The sequence below is a fragment of the Pseudopipra pipra genome, chromosome 15 (assembly GCF_036250125.1).
Source record: "Pseudopipra pipra isolate bDixPip1 chromosome 15, bDixPip1.hap1, whole genome shotgun sequence".
Lineage (NCBI taxonomy): Eukaryota > Metazoa > Chordata > Aves > Passeriformes > Pipridae > Pseudopipra > Pseudopipra pipra.
This window is the reverse complement of record NC_087563.1, coordinates 2411441-2422615: the sequence shown is the minus strand read 5'-3', so window position 1 is coordinate 2422615 and position 11175 is coordinate 2411441. Positions and strand designations below refer to the sequence as shown.

Sequence of the window (11175 nt, the reverse complement as noted above, 5' to 3'; positions counted from 1 at the left end):
AAGCTTTCTGAAGGGTTGGCTGGAACCAGCCAGATGTCACCAGCAGAGTTTTGCAGGCCAAAGTATCTTCTCTGATAAGGCAGGTTTTGGACCTTCATATCATCACTCTCAGCTGCAGCTCCCACTGCCCGTGGAGTTGGGCCTGGAGGGGACAAGAATGGGGAGCAGCTGAGGAGCTGTTTCAGGAGGGATCTCTCCTTGAACCTTCTTCACCCTGGACATGGCTGAGCTGCTGCCAGGTGGGAGTGGAGGCTCAGCTGCAGCATCCCGGGATGACAACAGCAATGTCCAACAGTGTTCCACAGGCTGTCAGGGGGTGATTGCTCCTGAGGTCCTGCTGAAGAGGACAGGCATTGCCTATCCCCATCTGCTAATACATCTGTCCATCCAGCTCCTCTCCTGTCTCGTTTCCCGGTTGTCTCCACACACACACTGGGTTTTGGACCTGCAGCTCTGCCCTCTCTGGGCTCTCAGGGGGTGTTGTCCACCAGCAGCCTGCACTGTCCTTTTCCAAAACCCACAGAATCACATATCCTGTGTTGGAAGTGACTCCAAGGATCATCAAGTCCAACTCCTGGCCCTGCACAGACACCCCAGCAATCCCACCCTGTGCCTGAGAGTGTTGTCCAAACCCTCCCTGAGCTCTGGCAGCCTTGGGGCTGTGCCCACTGCCCTGGGGAGCCTGGGCAGTGCCCAACCAGCCTCTGGGGGAAGAACCTTTTGCTGAGATCCAACCTGAGCCTGCCCTGGCACAGCCTCGTGCTGTTGTTCCCAGGACAGCTGCTCTGGCTCAAGGGATGGGGTCAGGGTGAAGCCCCCCTGATGTCTTGGTGCTTGCAAGGGATGTGCTTTCTGCACTTTCCCAGTGGCTCCATCATCCCTGGCCACGGCATTTCCAGCCAGGAAGCCTCAAGGAAGCTGTTTGCCAAAAGTGCAACAAAACCACAGCTGATTATCATGGAACCATAGACTCACAGTCTGGTTTGGGTTGGAAGGGACCTTAAAGCTCATCTCATTCCATCCCCTGCCACGGGCAGGGACACCTTCCACTAGCCCAGGTTGCTCCAAGCCCCATCCAGCCTGGCCTTGGACACTTCCAAGGATCCAGGGGCAGCCACAGCTTCTCTGGGCAACCTGTGCCAGGGCCTCCTTACACCTCCTTGTCCTCCTCCAGGGATGTGGGGGTGAGGAACACATCCCACACCCACCATCCAGTCTCACAGCACAGGGAAGAGAGGAGCATCCTGTGTCTCTCCCAGTCCTCCCACAGCAGCCCAGTCCAGGGGCCCCGCCCAGGAACCGGGGCGAGGCTGGAGATCTCGGCATTCCCAGGGATCAGGGGGAACAAAGGGGTGGCCTGGCGAGGCAGGAGCGGCGTGTGGCCCCGCCTGGGACCCAGCCCACATTAGCAGCCTGCCTGGAGTCTGTGTATTAGCCGTGAATTAATGTCCTGCAGAGACTGGGAACCGGGATCATGCGGGGATTAAAGAGGCATTACCCCTTTGTTAAGGCTGATGTTTTTGGGATAATCTGGAAGCTTTAGCTAATACATTATTACAGAAACTCCTTCAATCACAGCGGCAGACAGTAAGCAGATTTGGATATTACTGCATAACTGCGCAGGGCTGCTGCTGTTCCTCCCTTCCCGGGCAACACCACGGCCCAGCCGGGCGTGTCCTGCCCTGGCAGCTCCGCAGGGACCCTGTGCTGGCCTTGTCTCCTGGAAAAGATCCCTGCCTGGAGATGCTGCATGCCCAGCAGAAGGATGGATGTGTCCTGGCTGAGGTGCTCAGGGCTCCTCTGGGGGAATCAGCAGCTTTAGAGACACTCAAGGGGCTTTGTCTGTGGAGGGGAGCACTGGGAGCTCCAGCCTGGATAACTGGATCACCACACCAAGCCATGGGAAGCATCTCTGGAGCAGGGGGAAGCCGTTGCTGTTGCTGTTGGCACATATCTCCCCTTGGGCTGTTTCCCCACTGGATCTGCTGCTGCTTGGACCCAAAACTGCTCCCTCTTGTTTTCTCAAGAACCTCCACAGGTCTGACAGAAGGAAGCCTTTCCTCATCCCAGTGTGGACAGCAGTCTCAGGATTCAGGGCTTGTGGAAGAAGCCATTTGGAAGATGCCCCTGCTTCCAGTGGTTCTACATGAGTGGCTTCTTTGGCACCACGTTGCCAAGACTCGTTGGGTTTTTGATGGAGACACATTCCCAGTTTTCTGTTACTCCACACCATACTGTGTCTCCCCAGGTGTGACCCCCAAGAGTCACTGTCAGGGATAATTCCCTAAATCCCAAGAGTCTGGAAGGCTGTGGGAAGCTTGTGTGTTCCGACCTGCACAGGTTCCTGCCTGCTGGCAGACCAAACTGGAGCTCAGCACTTCCCAGCCCTCCATGAGGGCTTAAGAAAACGGGAAAGGTTGTCACAGGATCATGGAATCCCAGACTCGTTTGGATTGGAAGGGACCTTAAAGCTCATCTTGCCATGAGCAGGGACACCTGGACACCTTCCACTAGCCCAGGTTGCTCCAAGCCCTGTCCAACTGCCCCATAATCCTGGCACAAGCTAGAGCTGGGTTTAACCTCAGTCCCTGCCCTGCCTTTGCCTCCGATCCTGCCTCTCAGCTGTGACTCCCACAAAGCAATCCCAGAGACATGGAGGCAGTATCGTGCCTGGGGTTGAAGGAAGGGCAGTTCTCACTGTGCCACAGCTCCCAGGAGATGGAGGTGGCTCAATCCTGGCCCTGCAGATCTGCAGGAATGGCAGGGACTGGAATGTGATGGGACCGGGGCTCGAGCCTGCTCAGCAGTGCTTTGGGGATGTTGGGAAGAGAAATAGGGAAGGTTCATATTGCTCTTATGGCAGATGCATGAGATTGTTTGAGCCAAATGCTGTTGAGAAATTAGAAATTAACCTCCAGAGAGCCAAGGGAAAGGAAGAGAAAATGCAGCGGGTAAAACATGGGATGGAAACAGGGAGGCAGAGATGGTTGAGAGCACACAGAGCCAAGGCAAAGTGTGCCCTGGGGGGACAGGGCATGGAGGAAACGTGGTGAAGCTGTGGGACCACAGGGCCAAACATGGGGGCATCCTCATGCAGGAGCAGGAGCCACGTTCCCAAACTCCTCCTCCTCCTCCTCAGCAGGGGAAGCAAAGGCAGAGATGGAGGAATCAAAGCCGTGATACTGGAATGCACAAAAGGTACCAAATCCCCGAGCCCGGATGACACATCTGGAGCCCTCCAAGAGCTAAAAACCAAGTGACTAAGCTCTCAGCAATAACACACAAATTCACATCCTCCAACTATTGGACCGGGGGCAGTAAACGCTGGGCCTACATTTTAAAGAAGGCCCCGGGGTGTGCTAGGGATTACAAACCAATAAGCTTTGCTTCAGCGTGAGGAAATGGCTGGAACAATTATGCAGAAGCGTAATTAGAAATCTCGTAGAGCAGGGGCTCCTGAGCTGCCATATCCACCACTTCAAACGAGCACACACCGGCCCAGCAGCTCCTCTTTCCCAGGGCTGGGTCGTTCCCGGCTCCTGTGGACACACAGGCTGTGCCCCTGGAACAGGAGGCACAATTTGGGGCTGGGATGGCAGCAAGGAGAGCTGTGAGGGGCTCAGGGCCAGCAGGACCCGTGTCAGATGGAGGGATTCAGGCTCTGCCAAGTTGTTGGCACCCACCCTGAGAGCACCAGCCCAGGGCACTGTGGCTTCACCCCTGTGCTCCCGAGAGTCTCTGCCCTCTCCCCTTCCCGAGGATGCTGCACCCAGCAGGGATGTTCTGCACAAGAGGCTCTTGGTGGGAGGAAGCAGCACAGGCAAGCATGAAAGGGAACCTGCTGTTGATGCACAGACGAGGAAGATGCCATGGGAGCTCTGAGCAGCTCCATCCCTGGGGGTTTGGCACATCTGCAGATCCAGCCCCTGACTGAGACTTGGCCCCTGTCACCAGTGCCACGGCTCAGAGGTGCTGGGAAGATCCTGGCAGCCATGCCAGGGGTTGTTGTTTGCTTCTGTTAGGTCTTTTCAGGGCACCTTTTGCATCTCCCCACATCCAGCCACCAATTTGGGGACACCTCAAGGAAGGTAAATTGGCAGTGGGTCCCTGGAAGTGTTCAAGGCCAGGTTGGAGGGGGATTGGAGCAACCTGGTCTAGTGGAAGGTGTCCACTGGAGGGGTTGGAACAAGAGGTTCTTTAGGGTCCCTTCCAAACCAAACCACTCCAGGAATCTATGGTTCTAAAAACTGTGCAGATGTGGCACTTGGTGAAAAGATTTAGTGGTGAACAAGGCAGTGCTGGGTTAATGATTGGACTCCATCACTTTGGAGGTCTTTTCCAACCGAAATATTTCTGTGATTCTATGATTCTAAATCCTGAAGACCTTACTTCCATTGTTGAAATTAGCCAGGAGCTAAAATCACCTCATTGCCTGAGAAAAACAGGCTCAAACATAAGGAAATTAAACCAAACACTCAAGTGACAAAACACCCCTCAGCCACCAGCAGCCAGCCAGGGTGTCTCTGAGTCCTGCAGGGCTTGGATGTGCTGCCTTCCAGTGCTGCTGCTTTGGGTTATATTTCTTCACTGCTAACAATAGGATTGCAAAACCAAAACTGTATTATGGGATCTGCAGTATCACTTCCTCCCCTCCCACTTTCCCAAATAGGTGGAGGGGCAGGGAAAGGTCCACAGGGTTTTAAATACCTGATTCAGAGTGAAAAACACCCACAAAAAAAAACCAGCTGAGAAAGGCTTTTCTACAATACTTTTTGTGAGAAAGCCCTCAGGCCCTTGGGACCCATCAGCAGAGGGTCTTTGTGTGCTCCAGCCCCCCCTGTGCCCCCAAACCAGCCCTGCTGAGCCCCCGTTGGTACGAGGTGGGGGTACAGGCACAGCTGGCACAGAGGAGTGTTTCTGCCCCAGGCTTTTCTTGGCAGAAAGAAGAGCAAGCACCTCCCTCAAGGGCCTCCTCTGCCTGCCTCGTGCCCCGGGGCGTTCGTGCACCTTTCTCTGGAGCATTGGCACGGGCACCACAGAGACTGGGGCTGGTCTGGAGGGATCCTGGTCTGGGAATCCCCACTGCAGCTCCCTGCAGCATATGCCAAGGGGCCTGAGCACTAGAAATCAGGAGGGACCCCCGCCCTGGCTTTTCACTGTTGGAAAAGTAGGCCAGGTCTCCCAGGCTCTCCTGTGCTCCTTCCATCACTCCCAGCATCCCTCCAGTTCGCTCCTGCTGACCCTGCCCTCTCTGGCTCCACCAGTGGGATCCTCAAACTCCACAAAGCCCCCTGATGTACCCGCACCCCCTTCGAGCTGGGCCCGGGTGGTGCCTCACAGGGCACTGATGCTGCAGGGCTGGAGTCACACAGCGCACAAGAAGGGCAGGGCAGGGGAGAGGAACGGATTGCCCAGCCTGGGAACTGCCCCTTCAGCCCACCTGAGGCAGCTCAGGAGCCTCGTGGAGGGCACTGGCACTCTCTGGCATCCCCAGGAAGGACCAGGAGGTGACGAGCACCACGAACATCACTGGGAGGTCTGGTGCTGGTGTCCCTGCAAGGGCTGATGTGGTGGATTGATGGTGTCACACTTGCTGTGCCCTCCCCACATCTCCTGTGCCTTCTGCAGCTGCCCCATCACACTCTCTGCAGGGTGGCACTGGAGCAGTGGGTGCTGGACAAGGGCCATCAGCTGAGCTGTCACTTGGGACCAGCTTGATGGGCTTTGAACCCACAGTGCAGCCTCTGCACCGGGCAGGGGAGTGAAAAGGGGAGCACAGGTGCCCTTCTCCCTTGCATTTCAGCAGCCTGTGTTAGGGCTGTGCCCTCCACCCTCCCTTCCCGTGCCACCACCTCCTGTCACCAAGCACCCCGGTGACACCAGCGCTCTGCCCCCTCACCTTCCTCAGCACTCAGGAGGGGCCAGCAGCTCCCTCTCCACTCCACAGTGCCTGTTGGTGCAGCTCTCCAGCCCACTCCAGACCCAAGCCACGCTGCTGTAATCAGGCCAAGAGGTTTAATTTTGTGAGCACAACACAACGTGCTCAGGTTTGCTCAGAACACCTCGCCGTGAGCCAGGCCAGCACTCTCCAGTGTTTTTCCTTCCTCTGCTCCTCTCCCACTTTACTTGAACACGTGTGCCTGGCACACACAGCCCTCCCTAACCCCTGTGGCCTTTCCCATGCTTGGTCCCATGTGTGGCACAGTTGGATTTGCTGGATGAGGGAGACCCTGGGTTCTTGCCACGCAGCACCAAGTTCGCTCTCCTCTGGCTCTTACCAAAGGCTGCAGCCCCCTGTGCCACCCCTGTGCCTCACAAAGCCATCTCCAGACTCAGCTTTGATTTCCAAAAGGCTTTCCTTGCTGCCTGAGGGCCCAGGGCGTGGTGGCTTTGCCAGGGATCCCAACCTGAAGTGGCTGAGGGATCTGGTTACCTTGAAATGGGATCAATGGATTACCAATGGGATCTCATCAGCCAAACCTCCCCTCCAAATTGTCTAGGGACACCAGTTTTTACATCTTGCTATGGAGAAGACCTGGACACCAAGAGTGCTTCTTCTTCTTGGCCCTTAGATCCTGCAGCTCAACATCTCTTGTGATTAAAGTCTTGGTGACTCTGAGCCAGGATGAGGCTGGAGGGTCAGGGAAAGGCTCTGCCCACGAGAGGGGTGACAGGAAGAACATTCCCCCCATGATGAGACTGTCCCAAGAGCCTGGTCCCCACCCTCTCCAGTCCCTGCATGGCTCTTCGCACACATCACTCCCCACTCTCAGTCCACCCCATCAACCTGTCCCTCTTGCACTTTCTTATTTCATTTCTCTCACATCCAGACACACTTTACCTTTTCCAAAACAAGCCCCTGGGCAGCGGAGCCCAGAGCTGGGCACAGCACCCAGGGCACTGTGTCATCATCCCTGAGAGGCCAATGGGACATGGCCTCACCTCCTCCCAGACCCTGGCCAGGAGTCACCTCCCTGTCACCCATTTCCAGCCCTGTCCTGAGTGCCTGGGGGTGTCCCCCCCATTTCCCAGGGGCTCAGACGCCTGTCTCTGGGTCACCCCAGCTCATTGCTGGCTCTGGCAGAGGTCAGGGCCAGCTCCTGTCCTGTGCCAGGCCACCAGTGGTGCTGCTGGAGGTGGCCATGGGCTGGTTTGCCTGCCCTGCTCTCTCACCCCCTCGCTGACAGGCTCACAGGCATGTGGGCTGCAGTCCCTCCTGGGGGCCCTTGCACCATGCCAAGGGAGCTTTTCTTATCTTCACAGGAACGAAAACCTTTCTGAAATCAAAGTGCTTGGGTGGCTTTGAAGAGTTTCCTCTGGAGATGAAACAAGGCTGTTTGCAAGTGTGAGCAATCCCTGCCCAAGCTGGAGCCCCTGGTGAGGCTGGGCTGCTGCTGAGCTCTGGGCAAGGGCAGCGGGGCTGGGGCTGCCCCAAGACGGGCACTTTGGCCAAAGGAGCCACCCTCCAGGCTGGAACCTCCCCCTCATGCAAAGCCCACCAACACAGAGCTTTTCTAATTTGTTTCTGAGGGGTGCACACTGGGAACTGTGTGGCATGAAAGGCAACCAACAAAGGAATATGTTTAGAGGATTATGTGGAGATGCTGGAGGTGTTCAAAGGACACCCTGCACTGGAAGGGGCTGCTCAAATCCTCAAGTCCCCAGGACCCACAGGGTCCATCTGGAGGGGAAAAATAAATTCAAGGGCCGGTGCTGCAAACAAGTCTGAAGAAAACCTCCCCTCCTGGAGGAATCCACCCACACTGCTCTGCTGTGGGATGCTGGATGGAGGGTAGATGTGGAGGGGCCAGAGACAATTTTGCTGTGGGTTTGGGGACAGGCAGACATGTGATCTGGGACTCACCAGCACAGGTTGTACCTGTCAGCCTGCCCTGGGGAGTAGAGATTTCCTGGGAAGCCAGTGTGCATGTAGATTATTTGTTGTTTGATATTTTCCCTTTAATGCTTTTGTCCTAAAATAAATATACAAAAGTTCAGGGCCCTGCAGGTTGTGTCTGTTGGGGGGAGAAATGGATGGCTGAGTCAGTTATTGCTTCAGAGCAATCGATGCTGTTTGTTTACCAGGATGGGTAAAGTCTGCTCTCCCTGGACACATGTTGCTCACAGTTCCTCAGGAACTTGCCCCAAAGCTGGCTTAGCACCCTGCCCACACAGCCCTGCCTCCTCTCCCTGCCCACACAGCCCTGCCTCCTCTCCCTGCCCACACAGCCCTGCCTCCTCTCCCTGCCTCCTTCGTGGGTCAGGGTGGCTCCTGGGCTTTGGGGACAGAGGGACTCTGGAGATAGAAGGAATTTGTTAAAGGAGCAGGAGGAGGGAAGATCCACCCTGGATCCCAGCCTGGGAGGGTGATGCTCAGGCACAAGGGGAAGCAGGGTGTGCTGTGTGCTCTGTGCCAGCAGTGTGCCCAGGCATGAGCAGGGAATGATGCTCAGCACGTGCATCCCATCCTGCTGCATCCCAGATCCAGCTGATCCCCACAGCAGCACAGACACCCTGACACATCCATCATCCTCGTGTGCCCCATCCCCAAGTGAAGACCCCAATACAAGGATCCCACACTCCAAGCCTCCAGACATCCTAGCTGAGGCTCATTCCCTCCTTAGGGATGGTTGTATGTGATCAGGGCCACCATGGCCAGGAATGCTGGGGACTGCATCCCTTGGGAGAGAGTCTTGGTTGGCCTTTTCCACATATGCCAGCTCGTCTGCCACTTGTTTAGCACTGCATTCCCCTTGGAGTCTCGCTCCAGCACCTCTGGATTTTGCCCTGAAAGAGTGTTGGCTTGAGGGTATTGCAGAGCAAACACAGAGCAGAGGGAACAGGCAGCCTTGTCCCCTCAGAGCAAACACAATCCTACGACCTCCATTCCACCCCTGCAAAGGTCACAGGGGTCCCTCACTGCCACTACCTCCCCCAGCCCCTTGCTGGCCCCAGGCCTGTGCCTGTGCTCCTGCCACATGCCAGCTCCACAGGCAGCACCCCAACCTCCCACCAGAGACTGAGGCATGGGCTCAGTGCACTCCCTGCCCTCTCCATCCATGAGATCCCAGTGCCAGGGCTGCCTGTCCCTGCCCTCCGTGTCCACAGGGATCTTGTTCCTACCCTGCTGATGCTCATGGTCCCTCCAACCTCCACCTCCCTTCTCCTTTGCTGCCTCTATTCACTAACCTTGCCTTGGGCTCCCTCTCTGTCTGTCCCTGCCATCTCCTGCCCAATCCAGGCTGAGCCTGATCTCTCCATCCTCTGCTGTCCCTGTGCATGGTCTGTCTGTCCCCACCACAGTCCCTGTGCATGGTCTGTCTGTCCCCACCACAGTCCCTGTGCTTGGTCTGTCTGTCCCCACCACAGTCCCTGTGCATGGTCTGTCTGTCCCCACCACAGTCCCTGCACAGCTGCTGACACCCAGCACCCTCCCTGCCATGGTCCCTGTTGTGATGTCCCCCCGAGCCCCACAGAATTTGGCTGGCCATGGCTCCCTGACCTGTGCCTGTCCTTCCAGGAGCAGGGATGAGGGAAACCCTCTCTCCGTACCCAGAGCAGCTCCTGTCCTGCCCTGCCCAGCCCGGCCTCCACGGGCAAGTTCCAGCCTGAGCCGAGGTTTTTGCTGCTGTGTGACCCATCCCCCGTGTCAGTCACGCTGGGCAGGGCAGGTCTGATCTGGTCTCCTCTGCCTGAGTTTCCTCCTGCCTCCCTCAGACTGCGGGATCTTGTGGGGAGAGGTCACGGCTGCCCAGCCGACAGCTCCTGCTGGGAGGATGTGGAAATCTCCCTCCACCAGCGCCTGCTTGCTTGTCCCCAGGGCTGGACCATCCCCCAGCAGCAGCTGGAGGTGGGTTTGCAAGCAGGAGGCCGTTGGACCCTAACAAAGGCAGGAAATGGGTGTCATTCTCCTTTCGGAGGAGGTGGGAATAGCAGATCCCCAGAGGAGGAGAGGCCAGCTCAGAAAGCAGCAGTAATGTGAGAGATTCAGCTCATTGCTTGCAAAACTGGGCTTCCTGAGATCTTCCCTCTTCTTGCTCCTCTCCAGCCTCCTCCCCCTTCGGGCCACCTCTGCCAGACCTTCCAGCAGCCCCAGCACTGGCAGGACATGAACCACCAGTGTCCCAGCCAGGTGCTGTTCCTAGACCTGCACCCTGCCAGGTCAGGGGGTGCCCAGGTTGGGGGGCAGCCAGGGGGGCCAGAGGACCTGAATGACTTGATCTAGTGGGTGGCATCCCTGCCCATGGCAGGGGTTTGGAATGAGATGGGCTTTAAGGTCACTTCCAGCCCAAACCATTCTATGATTCTATGATTCTATGACCTCACTCCCCATGCACAGAACCACTCCCTGCCTCCTGCCCAGGATCCCCCACGCTAAGCCCCATGAACAAGAATTTGAGTATTTAAGGGAATAAAGAGAGTGCCAGAGGCAGGGGATGGGAGGGAGGCCACCACAGCCCAAGTCCCTGGCATGGGACTGGGAACAGCAGGAGCTTCCCCTTGGGGGTGACTCACAGCCTGGGGAAGCTGAGCATCCCACAGGCTTCTAATAGTCCCTGGGAAGCTCCTCTCAAGTCTAAATCCCAAGATCAGCTTGGGCACTGAGCACCAAAGCTCAATCTGCCATCAGGGTTTCATTTGGGGGGCTCTGCTGCTGCTTCTTCTTGAAGAGATGTCTGGTGCTGCAGAGGATGGGTGGAGATGGGAGAAACCTTCCTGCTCTCTGCACAGGTCTGTCTGAACCCCGAGGCAAGAGATTGATTAATCATTGCTTGAATAATTGCAGGGCACTGCAGACAATCTGTTCCCAACGGCCTGTGAAGGGAAGGGATGAGGTGGAGGACTGAGCCAGGGGAGGTCACTCACCCCAGCCCATCAGTGCCTCAGCCTCAGAGCTGCTCCCAGATGCTGGATTAAAGGGTTTCTTTTTTAAAGAGAGATCTAATCTGTCGACAAAAGCTGCAGCAATGCTGTGAGCCCATCATCTCCCTGAGAAAAGCTCTTCCAGCCTTCAAATGCTTTCACCACTTGGATACTGGATTTCAATTCAAGGCTGAATCTGCCTCTCTTCAGCTCCAGCCCTCTTGGTACACCTTGCTGTGGGATTTAAGGGTCTCCCACTATCTTCTCCACGTGGGAGGACAGGTATTCAGATCACCTGATAACATACTTTTT

The 11175-nt window shown here is 56.5% G+C and overlaps 1 long non-coding RNA gene across 1 annotated transcript; it reads left to right on the top strand.

Moving 5' to 3' along the window:
• The first annotated feature begins 9492 nt into the window (after window positions 1–9492).
• LOC135422358 (uncharacterized) lies at window positions 9493–10934 on the top strand. The gene is made up of 2 exons (XR_010434450.1): window positions 9493–9850; window positions 10787–10934. It is a non-coding gene; the product is annotated as an uncharacterized LOC135422358 (long non-coding RNA).
• Window positions 10935–11175: the final 241 nt, after the last annotated feature.